This window comes from Rhagoletis pomonella, unplaced genomic scaffold (assembly GCF_013731165.1).
Source record: "Rhagoletis pomonella isolate Grant_MI unplaced genomic scaffold, Rhpom_1.0 Rhpom_scaffold_00003, whole genome shotgun sequence".
Taxonomy (NCBI): Eukaryota; Metazoa; Arthropoda; class Insecta; order Diptera; family Tephritidae; genus Rhagoletis; species Rhagoletis pomonella.
Genome location: NW_023458557.1, coordinates 66,669,346 through 66,683,446, shown reverse-complemented (window position 1 = coordinate 66,683,446; position 14,101 = coordinate 66,669,346). Strand labels below are relative to the sequence as shown.

At 34.3% G+C, this 14,101-nt stretch overlaps 1 long non-coding RNA gene across 1 annotated transcript; it reads left to right on the top strand.

The window, feature by feature from the left end:
* Positions 1 to 5,023: 5,023 nt before the first annotated feature.
* Positions 5,024 to 5,340, top strand: LOC118735386. The gene is made up of 2 exons (XR_004992593.1): positions 5,024 to 5,215; positions 5,290 to 5,340. It is a non-coding gene; the product is annotated as an uncharacterized LOC118735386 (long non-coding RNA).
* Positions 5,341 to 14,101: the final 8,761 nt, after the last annotated feature.

The following is a 14,101-nucleotide window of genomic DNA, read 5'->3' as shown; positions in this document are numbered from 1 at the left end:
AAAAATGTCATGTATATAAAATAATTTATTGGCTCCTGTAAAATTATAAAGGTATTTCGTACTGCATGTTAATGTGTATACTCATATTAAAATGAATAACATTTTTATTTTTTATGAACAACATTTTATTTATAAACGGGTAAGGCTTCTTCAAGTGGGCCCCGAATTCGCCAAGATTAATATTTTTCAATGATATTCAGGCAGCGCCGAGTTTTGTAGTCGAAAAGTACACTATGTAAATTTTGTTGCAAAATTTCAAATAGTCTTTTTTTTATCAACAATTGAAAGTTTTTGCAGTGTTTTGGAAATTTTTATTTTTTTTTTTGAAAGTAAGTGTCCGAATAAAAAAATGTTTTTGGGTGCAGATTTAAAAAACATTGAACTATACAATGAAATTATTTGCATTCAAATTTTTTTTTTTGCTTTTCTTGGTAATAATAGTATAATCTTGGTAAATTAGGGGGCCCACTTGAGGAAGCCTTACCCATACCAAGATATTATTAAAAACAAGTACTCTGGCATTTCAAAGTATTACCTACTACTTACATTCATAATTCTGCTTGGAATAAAAGTATTGAGTACAGTATTGATTTTTGTAGCATGAAAAAGTATAATGTACGGATTCCGCGCCAAAAAAAAAATCTGGCAACCCTAATAAAGGTGGATTTGCAATTGTTTACGACCATTTAAAACACAACTGCTTTTAAATAGTTGAACTCCACTGGTTTGAAGTTTTGTTTTCCTGTACCAAATTTTTTACATACATACATATGTAATTTAGTGGAAAAACTAAAATAAAAAATCGTCATTACGGGGAAAAAATCTTCAAATCGTCATTGAGCTAAAAAAAAACGTCAAAATGGCGACGCAATCGTCCATTCGGCAACGCTGATTGTAAGTGATCGGCAAAGTTACAAAGTTGTTTCACATTATCAAGGAGAACCTTGAACTCTCATACTGTACTACATGTTGTTCATTGTAGCACACTTTGAAAATAGGTTAATAACAATATACACTATTATTACGTTTATACGCACAGAATAATCGACTTAATTGAAAGCGCATTGACACCGTACACATTTCGCTCTAGTGTTTATACTTACGGCCTTATATCGGCATCAAAGTAACCGTCTTCAAAAGCAAACAAAATTAGTTGTTTTCATTTGACATTTTATAAGTTAACATAATGGAAAGTGATACAAATCTAGTTTTATTCGGCATTATAAAATCGTGGCAAAGAAATAGAACGGTTATTAATAATCAAGCTTTTAAATACTGATGCGATTATTTGGAATTTGAGTGGAACAGCTGATCTCCAATTCGCTTTGAGTGAGAGCGGTGTTTATACACTCTTTCTAACTGTCTGGAGAAATAAACTACCGATTTGAAATGGAGTGTGAGCCAAAACACTTCGCTCTTTCAAAGCGAATTTAAATTCAGTTTATACATATGTTTTGAATCGCGGCGAAATGAATTAAAGCGACTTATGCATGCGTATAAACATAGTATATGATACAAAAATAAAAGGTAGTTTCATTTATTGACATTCGTTGTTGTTGCCGGCTACTTGGCTTTTAACAAGTTTATGACATTTAACTAAATTTCATGCTACCAGATTCCCTAGCAGCAAAATTTGTATTTCTTGAAAAAATAAATAAAATTTTTGAAGTTAGTGAAGTTGGATGAAAATATTAAAAGAAAATTCTTGCGCATCTCCAAACTGCAAGAAATCGGTACACCTGTGCAAAGGTTCGAAAATAAAGTATTTTTTGCTTTTCCGAGGATAGAGTACGTAATACGATCTAATGCAGTTTGATGACAAATTGCTTACGCAAAATATTTTTAAACCTCTAAACGATGTACCGTTATCCGTGAAAGAGGCAGGAGGTCGAGTTAAAATAGTTGCGTTCGCGTAGTTGTCAATTGTTCAAGTTCAACCAAAACTTTCAGGTTTTTGCGTTCGCGTACGCAAAAAACTTGCAAAGTAGGGGAATTGAGAGACCGAAGTGACATTTCATTTTGAGGGGAAGCTGCTGGTTTCCGCTGGGAAAATTTTTGCCAACAGCAATTTGCCAACAGGAAAACAGCTGATCAAAAACATCTGGCTTGGATTTACGCAAATCACAAAATTGAATTTGATGGTTTGGAAGTAAAAAATGACAAAATGCGACTAATTAAACTTGTAAGAAGTAAGTAGTTATTCGTTTAATCAATAAACTGTGTCAGGATACCACTTTCTAACGAGTTTTCGTACGTTTTAAATTTTACACATTTACAATGTAAACAAAATTTCAATCAGCTTTTCGTCTAACTTGCAAGTTTCTGCAAATTTTCTGTTCGCGTACTATTTGGGATGTTTTTCTCTTGTGAGAGAACAGATGACATTTGGCCGGAATTTGGCAGTTGGTTGGTTTTTACTGGAGGTTTTAAACGAACGCACCTAATGATGCCCTGCAACTTGTAACAGTACCAATTTTTGGATTCTCGGAATTTTCTGATAAAGATGTGGCGCTGCTAAAAAAAATATATATACATAAATATAGGCTATGCATTTGTGACAAGAATTATCCACATAAGATGTAAACTACAGTTTCATTTTATAAAATTTTTGTTTATAGAAAAATGCATAAGTAAGACAGTTCGGGTACGGTTCTGTTATTTGTAGAAACCTTTTCGGTTATCGTGTCCAAACGCGTTACCTGAATCAAAAAATGTTAACATATGCGTCTAGTCAGAGGACTAAGCTTCAATTCAAAATAAGACTACGGTTTAAAATATGTACTTTTTTTTGTAAATTTGGAGGTGGATTTTGCGCAAAAATACTGTGGATGGCGTAACCGGAGTTGGAGCAGCCGAAGGTCACCAACGCGGAAAGGAGTTTGGCGCAAAAATACTGCTGATGGCCTAATACGAGTTTAATTTTGCTTTGCGAAAATGCTAACTTTACCATTTTGAAATGGCCCCCGTTCCCTGTAGAAGGGGTGGGGAGGAGAAGGATGACTTTTCTTAAATTATTACACTATGCTCTTTTTAATGAGTGTAGTTTTAGGTGACACACTCTTCTCCCTCCGTTCCCCTCCAAAACATCATTGTACAAATAACCGAACATTTCCCACACACAACATCCTCTAATGTATTGTTTGATTGCCATCAAAGTGGCAAGGCAGCTCATAATTTTTTACATTTTATGAAACTTCAAAAACTTATTTTTTGTCAAAAATTTCGAAATGAAACTATCTTCTTTTTGTATCATGATATACACCAAGGTGTAATAATAACAAGATGTTGTCAGTAACTTAACCTCACTTTTTCGGCAGGTCTATTCCGGTCACGCATTTTAAAGTAGTAGAAAAAGTACTAACTATTTACTACTTTTAATCCGTTCGTGCATACTATTTCAAATTAAATGTAGAAAAATTTTTAATTACAGGCTTATAAGCCTGAATATATGTTTGTATCGTAAGCTCCACACAGGTTGCACATATATTGTAACTTATAAAAAAGTGCAGGCCGTAAAATAAGGCAATTTCCTATAAAACTGTAAATGATTTTTTAAATAGATTAGTAATAATAATACTAGATTGGCGCTTACACATATGTTAGTGTTTGACCGAGCTTCTCCTCCGACTTGTGGCGTGCGCCTTGATGTTGTCACACAAAGCGGAGGGACCTACAGTTTTACGCCGACTCCGAACGGCGATTGCATTTTTATGAGAAGCCTTCATGGCAGTAATACACTCGGAGGTTTGCCATTGCCTGCCGAGGGACGACCGCTGTTAAGAAAAAACCTTTTTTCTATATTTTTTGCGATGTTGCTTTGACCAGGGCTTGAACCCAGATGATGCGGAGTGGAGCGCGTGCTGCTTACCACTACGCCACAGCGGCTGGCATGCGAGTGTCGACTGGCAGTAGAATAGAAATTTGTCGATCGAGTCGATCATATTTTATTTTGCTATTGTGTAACTTGATCGATAAAAATTTGTACTATTGTGAATGGTGACGGAATTGTAAACAGCTGTTTGTTTGTTTACATTTGTTTCTTTAATGTTTCATTTACATAATTTTTAAAATAATTGCTTTTATTATAAAATTTAAAAAATGGACACAGTTGAAATATGGTTTAGTGATGAGGAAGATGATGTGGGAGCTAATAGATTAGTAGAGTTGGCTAAAGCATGGAGGGAATTGCGAGATTCGTCGGATCCCATGGAATTGGAAGATGAAGTGTATGTACATATGTGAATTTTATGAAAAGAAGTTGCGTTCCCGATGCTTCAAGGTTTTTAGGTTTTACAGGATTTGCAGGAAAAGCTGTTTTCCTCATTAATAAATTTTATGGAAGTTTAAGAAATACGGTACCGTTTAGTTATTTGTACAATGATGTTGAGTATTTGTGTCCAAACGCGTGACCCGAGTTTTAAAACTTTAACATACAAGTGCAGTGAAAGAATTAAACTTTAATTTAACATAAAGATTTCAAGTTTCCGAGCATTAGTTAATTAATAAATTATGCAGTGTTTTGTAAACTTTGATGTTGGTTCTGCGCAAAAACACTGTGGATGGCGAAGCCGGAATTATATGCACAAGAAATATTGTATATCTTTCACAAAAGAAGCGGAGCTTCCTCCCCTGCTCTTTATGGAAATTCCTTTGCCTATGTCCTCACTCTCCTGCATCAGCTCGACCAACCGCGCAAATTGCCTTTTGTTGCTTACAATTTTTTATCTGTAATTCAGACACATATGTACATACATATGTATATTTCACAATTTTTTACAACTTCCAATTCAATTGACTTACTTTTTATCAATTATAGTACCACTTTCTTATGTAAATTTTATAAACGCAAAATCCAACGACTAAAAAAAGCAATAGAAGGATGAGCGATTAAAAAGTATTCACAGTCGCTAATTGAGCGACTAAGCGACACTCACAATAGCATCGATAATCGATAATCGCTTAATAGTCGTTTATCTACTGCCAGTCGACACTCGCAATAGGGGTGATAGATTAAAACACATACACCCCTATTGCGAGTGTCGAACAAGAATAGATAATCGACTACTGAGCGATTATCGATTATCGAACTATTGCGAGTGTCGAATGAACGCTCAGCAAGCGACTGTGAATGCTTTTTAATCGATCATCTTTCTACAGCCATTTTCTAGTCGTTGGAGAGTAAAGTTGATGAAAAAAGAACGAAAATGGATAAAAAGTAAGCAAATTTAAAGAAAATAAATAAAAATATACATAAATAAAAGTAATAAAATAATTATATTAAAATTACAGATCAAAAGTAGTTAGTAACAAAAAGCAACTAGCGCGATTAGTGGAGTTGATGCAAAAAAACAGCGACTAACAAGCACCTAAAACGATTTTTGAGCACCCCAATAGTGCGTTCCACAATATTCCGTCCTTGAGAATGTTTACCGTTGAACATACATTCTGCTGATCCGGGCTCTGGCTTTCGGTATGGCGTAAGCATATAGGGTTGTAAGGCATACCCTCCATCACCTAAAATTGGAAATAGCTATGACACAACCATTCGAATGTCTACATAAATTAGCCATAGCATACCTAATAACATATTTCGCTCGCCACTACGATACTCTTCTTCTAATTGTTGCTTCAACGCAGACATATTAAAAACATTAGCATCATGCGTAGCTCCAGGGTACTTCGCGTTGATATAGCGGATTCGCATGGCGTTGTCGCAAACCTATAAATGAAGAAAGATTATAAACTCCATTGTTGCATTTCCTTTATAAATACTCACTATCATTGCATTCAAGCTGAAAAATCCTTTCCGATTGTAATACAAATGCTGATGATCCTTTTTTGGGGAAACAATTTTGATGTGCGTACCGTCTATGCAGCCTATTACTCCGGGTATTCCGCTCCTCCCAAAGAAATAACACTTTGTTTCTCGTTTTTCCTCTTCACTGTTTTGCATTTTTATCCAATATCTGCAGACGCATTCCTCCAAAGCATTGAATACTTCCGCCAAAATTATGGACACCGTAGATTGGCCAAGCCCAATACAACTTTCGTTCCCGACACTTAGCTGATACGACCCCTGAGCACAGAACCTCAAAGTCGCTGCCAACTTTAAAATATTTGGAACTGATGTTTTACTAACGCCAGCTTGCAGTTTGCTATCTAATAGTGTGAGCAAATGCGTAAATGCAGCCTTCGGAAGACGAAAATTTTTCAAAAATCTTAAAAAAATATAGATTGATTACGTTTGTATCAACTACGCACCGTTGAAACCGTATACATACATATTTTCCTCCAATTCCAGAGGATTAGACGAATCCCTCAACATTCTCCTCGTTCTTGCTAACTCTACTAATCTTTCACTTTCCTCGTCATCACTATCACTGAACCACACGTCGATACTATCCATTAGTGGTATTTTCTTTTTTAAATTGTTAAATTGAAAAGTTTTGGACAATTGTATTTTATTTTATTTGCCAAATATATCAAAAATGTAAACAAACACCGAAACAGCTGATTGCAATTCAGTAAGCCATTCACAATTGTACAATTGTTTATCGATTCAGTTCCGCAATACCAAAATAAAATATGATCGACTCAATAGAAAAATGTCTATTCTACTGCTAATCGACACTCGCAATAGGGGTGATAAATATCGATAATATAAGCTAAGTCGTAATTTAACCATGCTGCCGCTCTATTCTGGTGTATCAGTAGTCCATTTGGCTCGATATTATGACAATGCAGCAAAAGATATTTAATATAAAAAAATCGCCTTTCCATACGATTTTTGTGTACGTCTTTTTCCATTGATAACTACGATATCTTTTATATTTTATATTTTGAGGGCAAAAATTATACAAATCCAGCAATTTTAAATATTAATATCGTTCTGAAAACACCAAGTTGGTTAAAAATCAAGATAAAATGAAATACTAAAATGGAGTATTTTAAATACAATTTCCCAACTAATAGCATTATAAAAATTAAGATCGGCAGCACTGAAAATAAGCATGCCGATCTTGTCAAAATTACAACAAACACGTCGCTACTGACAACACCTTGTTATTATTTCACCATGGATATACACTACATACAATATTTCACACAATATTTTGTGAAATCGAAAACGGACTTTTAACGGAAGAACTTTCAAAGCGAAATGCGCAAGATGGTTAAATTAAAATATGTTTTTTGTAATCGTGCGTATGATAAGGTAAAACGCTTTGCGCAAACAAATCTCGAACAGTGTTTGCGAATTCAAAAAATCAGAGAAATGTTTAAAAGAAGGCGATAGAAAATGAACTCGATGGTTACCACGCAAAATGTCTGAGTGCTTTTAAAGCTTTGCCCAAAAAATACTTACCACAATATTTGGCTGGGGATTTGTCAATTCCATTGCGTGGTGTTTCCTCAAATTCATTGCCAGTATCATCAGAGTCTTCCCACGCTAGGTAAATAAGAAATATTATTTTACCTAGAATTACTCTATTACCACTCTATTCTAATAAGTGTTATGTTAAACGAGGAATCATGCGAACTGAACGAAGCGATGAATGCTGTGGTCATGAAGGAACCTAACCAAGATCCTCAGGATGCACCACCTTTATTTTACACAATGTTATCGCTTCATGTAGGCGTTGTCCCGCTAACTGGGTGTAAGTGGTTGGCTTTCTGGATTTACGTGATTAAAAATAAAAAAAAAACGATAAAATAAGTCACTAAAAACTGTCGCTAGCTCCCGGACTAATATTTTTGTAGTAAGAAAATAGTAGTCATATTTCCTGTTAATATTCTTCCTTTGTATGGAAACAAGTTAATAAAATGTATGTTTAGTACTCCACTCTACTTACTAAACTAAATTTAAGTTTTCAAGAATGTTCATGTTTGAGGCAATGGGCGTTGTCATCAAATACAACATATCTGTGAAGTTTCAAGAGTGCACCACAAAATTAAAAAAAAAATGCCACCATGCAGAATATCTGTCGCAGCTATGTAATTTTTGAAATTTTACGATTTTTTTAATGAAATAAAAAAATTTGCGCTCAGCTGCTGCGGAACTGTAAGGTAGACTAAAAATGTTATGAACTAAATCACACATTTCTCCAAAAGCCGCTTCCCCAATCCGTTTTTAATCAAACTTACTTGATCCCAAAGACGTTCTATATTGATACAGTTTGAAGTTACCTTCACTCAGCCTCAATTTGCGAAATTGAAATTCAATTATGTCTGCATCATTTTTACCAATGCAGGAAATTGGCCGAGTAGCCGCAAAATTGATTCATCAGTATCAGAAATAACTTTATGTGGTGTAATAATTTCAAGATGTTTAATATCTTTTCGATTGAAATCGAATATTATTTTCATGTGCTAAATGCTATGATTTAAGTTTTGCTACCTTTCCATATTTTTGCCAGCCACTTTAATATTGGTCACCGAGTAATTGAAATTAGCAAGAAAGCGCGATATTTTTTGAAGCATGCTTTGACAGATTAGCCATGCCATATTTGAAGATCAGTGGCAAGGCGAGTTCACACTTTTAGCTGGTGTTGCCAATCGGCCCTATGCTGAATATCGTCATCGTCATCGTCGACAATCGTCAGCGCATCAGCAACATGGCTGACAATGGCCGTATCGTCACTTTTACTGACGATGACGATATTCAACATGGGGCGGAATATTCATCAATTAAATAGAAAAAATTGAAAACGCGAAACTATTGCATTCACCTCCCTCGAAACTGCTCGGATTCACCAGAGCATTGGGACTGGACGATGTGTTATGATGAGCTCCGAGGGCACAATAGACCTAAGGTCGCAGTGCACAGTCTCTAACACTCTATCTATCTATTTATCTATTGCATGAAGTGAAAGGGTAATAATAACCTAACCAAAACCTTGTGAAATGGACCATTTTCAAAAGAATTGGACCAATGGACCAAACGAAAAGAAATGCACCAAATTTGATCCATTTGGACCAAAATGGCAACTGTGGTATTTAGCCGATTTATGTGGCCAAAATTATTTTTATGAATATTTTAACTCGAAATGTTTAGAAAAGACGTATATAGGTTAAAACATTAACAGAGTTGCCACCTGTTAAAAAAGTTTGTTCAATTAGTTAAATGAATTGCTGCAATATGGGTATCAATGGAAATGGGTTTGAAAGGGCTTTATCTCTAAGGAACCTCCCAGGTTTTAAAAATCAAATTCAACTTTAATTAAAGGAATTAAATAATTCAAATATGTATCACAGTATAGGTAAGAAATGGGTGTATTCGAGTTGCAATTAATGCGGCAGTGTTACTCTTTTATGAAAGAGTATCACTTTCTACGCGAAAATTTGGGCGAACAAAGTTTTGACAATCAGTTACTCAGCATTGGCAAATCAAAAGCAACATACAAATTTTTACTGCGTAATTTCTGCAACATTTTAGAAAAGTTTCAGTTGAGCATCAGCAACATGTCTGCAATATTGCGCTAATTATTACGTAGCTCGAACGCACGAAATGTAATAAAACTACATTATTATTATTGTAATAAAACTACGGTCTTATTTATTGTTAAGAGAATTTTGTAAATATTAACTTGGAGTAAACTAGCGTCCTCAATTACTGAAATATCGGAGTGTTCGTATTTTCAACGTATTGCTTTTCCATACCAAGGTTATTAATGCACCGAGTTTGGTACAAATTGATAAATCGGTTACCGTGATCTTGAGTGAATTGGCTTCAGTAGTTAATGATTTATCGCAGTTTTCGCGTTTCTGTAAATTACCATTATATGGGAAGTGAGCGTGGTTATCGCCCGATTTCAGAAATTTATAGCAGTTATGTTAGATATAGCCTAAGCAAGGCTCATACCGAGTTTGGTACGGATTAGTGAAGCGGATACTGAGATATAGCATTTCATCATAAGTGGGCGGGGCCACACCCATTTTCTAAAAATTTAATAATAATCGTATTTTGTTCCAAAATTTTACTTTACATACTAATTTTTAACAATTTGCATACAATATTTACTGAAATATCGTAGATGTATCTAAATTGGCATTTATCTAAATTTAAACGCTTGTATACCCAAAACTATTTTTTAATCATCACTAATATAACACCATAACAGATGTTTATTTCGAAATATATAACATAGTTGGGTTCGCCTTACATTCCCGCAGATTTCTAGCAAGAGGACCGAAAGGCCCTAGAAAACATGACTTTCACTAAAATCTCCAAAACTATTTATTTTTTTAAATAAATCGATTCATATTCTAGTTCAGCGGCCTCAAATTCATCTAAAAAGTTTAATTTTAGTTTTAGATTTTCGACCCGCCCTAGACCGCACAGTGCCGCCTAGTGCGCAAAAATTAAAAAATTCGTTGTCAGAAATGTGAACGTGTTTGGTATTTTTGTAAAGGTAATTTATCCACTAAAAAGAATTAAATAGAAATTTCCCTATAAAATAAATTATATGCCGCCAGGAAGCCACTAAATTCGACAAATTTTATACTAAGAATATTAATAAGAGCATAGCCATGCATAAGCTCTTCACAGAAACAAATGTCAAAAATATATTCTTTGAAATAAAATGTTGGTTTGACGTTTTTTATTTCCTTATAGATAGTAGAGAGCAACAGGACTAAACATTTTGAAATACAATTAAGCCCAGGGTGTCCCTGCGGTATTCCAGAAAAACAATTTTTTTCAATCGAAATTTCAAACAAGTAAGAAAGTCTAAGTTCGGGCGGAGCCTAACATTAAATACCCGGCGCAAGTATTAAATATATGTTTTTCACCTTTCCTAAAGTTACCGCTAAATAGTAAGCCGGGGTGTATCAATTTTGAGTAAATTAGCGTCCTTAAATTTCGAAATATTGAAGTTTCAAACATTTCTGAAGTTTACCGTTATATGAAAAGCCGCCGTAATTTTAGTCCGTTTTCAATAATTTTCAACGCTTTGCTTTTATGTGGCAAGCACACGGTCAAAAATTTGGGTTTAATTTTTAAACCGCGCTGTGACTACTGCCTTTTTTAATCTTTTATGGTCTACTTTTTAAACCAGTCAATAGTTTTAAGCAATTTTTAATATATTCTGGTTTAAATTTTAGACCAAAAAGTTCGTGGTTTAAAAATCAAACCAAAATGTTTTAATTCTAGTTTCTAGGTTTCATATATAGAAAATTTGATTTTAAATCTAAACCGAAATAGAAAATGTTTGCACACAGCGAAATGCGGTATTGATTCAAACTCAACATATGAAAGCACATTTACATACATGCGTGGCTGTAACTGAGTGTGCAAGGATGCTTGATACAATTGGTTGCTACCAAGGCTGTCCGGGTTCACGGACGGAGCATTAAATCTAAGATTTTTTATTTTTTATTCTTAATTAAATATGATGTTTGGGTTTAAAATTTAAACCGAACTGTTTAAATTCTAAACCCAACATATGTGCTCTGTTTTTTTTTTTAACTTGGAAGGTTTGTAATTGAAACTGAATTTAGTTTTAATTTGTAGTCCAAAAAGTTTAAAATTAAAACCGAAATTTTTAACCGTGCACAATAACTACCGAGTCTGGTACAAATTGGTACAACGGTTACCGAGATACATATATGTGATAATAAGTGGGCGGTGGCACGCCCATTTTTCAAAATTTTATCATAAACGTATATCCTGGTAAAGAATTGTTACAAGCACAAATTTTGAATAAATTAGCTTTAATATTTACTGTTTTATCGAAGATTTCGTATTTCTCTAAATTACCGTTATATGTTTACAGTTACAGTTACAGTTTTCGTATTTCTGAAAACTACCGTTATATGGGAGGTAGCTGTGGTTATTGTCCGATTTTGCCCATTTTCGATACCATACACATACCAAATTTCGTTAAGATATGAGTTATCGTGTGCACAGACGGACGGAGAGTCGGACGGATGGACAGACAGTCACCGCTTAATCGATTTCTCTTTTCAATCTGATCATTTATGTATACATTTGTCTATATCTATCTCGATTCGTTTTGCCTGTTACAAACAACCGTTATGTGAACAAAGTTATAATACCCTTGTGCACAAGTGCGCTCGGGTATAAAAATGGTAAATTTTAATGGAATGAATAAAGTTTATATGTAAAAATATTTTATTTTTTATTATTTTATTAAATAGTATGGGTGTTTAGCTTGCGAAATAATAATAAAAACCTGCTCATTTTTGCACTTTTTGAAGTCATGCGTTTTTCTAATGCATAAGTGTCACAGATCTGCACGATTCGTTTTAATTTCAAAAATAAAGTGTCAGATTAAAAAGCTTGACCTGCAGACAATGGGGATTTATTTCTTTTAAAGAGTTGCCACCTGCTAAAAAATTAAATTCAAATATTTTAATAAATTAAATGAATTATTAAGAGATGGATAACAATCGAAATGTGCATGAAAAGGGTATATTTCTTAACCACATGTGAAGGGTTGCCACCTGTTAAAAACATCAATTCCATTCGAATTAAAGGAATTAGGTTATTTAAATAGATAAGTATTACCATATGGGAGTCAGCTTTCAAATATTACGAAGAGGGTTGCCACCTGTTTGTAGAGTCAAGTTTAGTTAAACTAAAATAATAATTGCGTCAAACCAATTTATACACATACATTGTAAATCAGTGATGTCTTCTGATTACAAAAACACAAACGGCAATAACGCAAATTTGTGTTATTTCCCAATTGAATGTGATATAACACAAATTTTCTTTATTTCATTTCTCGTTGAGCAATAAAACCTACTTTTAAACTTAATAATTGAGTAGTAAAACAAAATAGTGCACATATGTATGTAGGTAGTCACCCAGTTACATTTGACAAAAAGTAGTACATGAACAAGTTAAATGGACGGATTTGTAAATATACAATTTTGAAAGTGCCCAGCGTCGCGGCGGTCTGCGTTCGCGGGCCGCCCCGCGTCTCCCCGCGTCCCCCCGCGCCACGCCGCGTTCGACGTCGCGCTCGCGTCCTCCAGCCCCCTAACCGTTTAGATAAAAGAATAATAATAATAATATGACACTAGTTCACTTCTGAAATGCTCGATTCATCCCACCTGCTTGTACCGAGTATACGTTCAAATTTAGAAGTCTGAGAGTAGGTAAAATTTTACATATTTCTACATCACTGCTTCGTACCACATGTTCGCTTCGTCTTCGTAAACGAAATCCACATTTCGGATATGGTGAAACCACTTATGATAATGCAGAAATTTTAACTGCAGATAAAACTCAAAACAATGTTCTCTGCGAACAGGAACGGCAACTTTGGTTTGTTCCATGACATGGCGAGAAAAAGATTTTGGCACTGCCTTATTTGAAAAATTGCCTTTAAAATTTGACTATAAGGCAGCCGAATGACAGAAAATAAAGCGAGAGAGGCGTTTTATTATTTCACCTGTTTATTGCGCCATGGTTCCATGCAAACATTTTAAGGTTTTCCAGCAATGTTTTCAACATATTAAAAAGCATGCAGATAAAATTCACGCAAAAGCACTATGTCCAATTTGTTGAGCAGTTATTAAAGACTACTCTTTTCCTATATTTTGTTAGACTTTTAGTCTAAGTAAAAATATTTTGTGATTATTACTTTCTTCATATGAATTACATCACATTTTTTGTTTAATTGTATTTTTGGAATAAACAAAGTTCTTTTTCCTTCTGTCAGCAAACTGATTTTGTTACAAATAGTATAAATAAGCAATGGGAAATACGGCAAAATTTGTTTTATTTCCAACCTTTGCGGATGTTTAAAAGCTAACATCCGAGGATACGGATGCGAATGCGGATGGCAAATATTTTTAATACCATGTTCTGACCGACGACGAAAACACTTTGAAATCGAGTTTTGGAATTGTGGGCTGAAGGCTGTTCACACCAGCTGTTAGTGTTTTCGTTGACATTTCTTACATCCTCTCATTGCAGTTTGGCTACACAAAAACAAAACCAAAATGCTTTTCCCACATTTTCTTTTCATTAGCAACCTCTTACTTTCATTCTTATTTTACTTTGGCCAGCCAATTAACAATAAATACGAAATAGCTTATTAAAGATGATAAAATATGACTTCCACTTCGATAA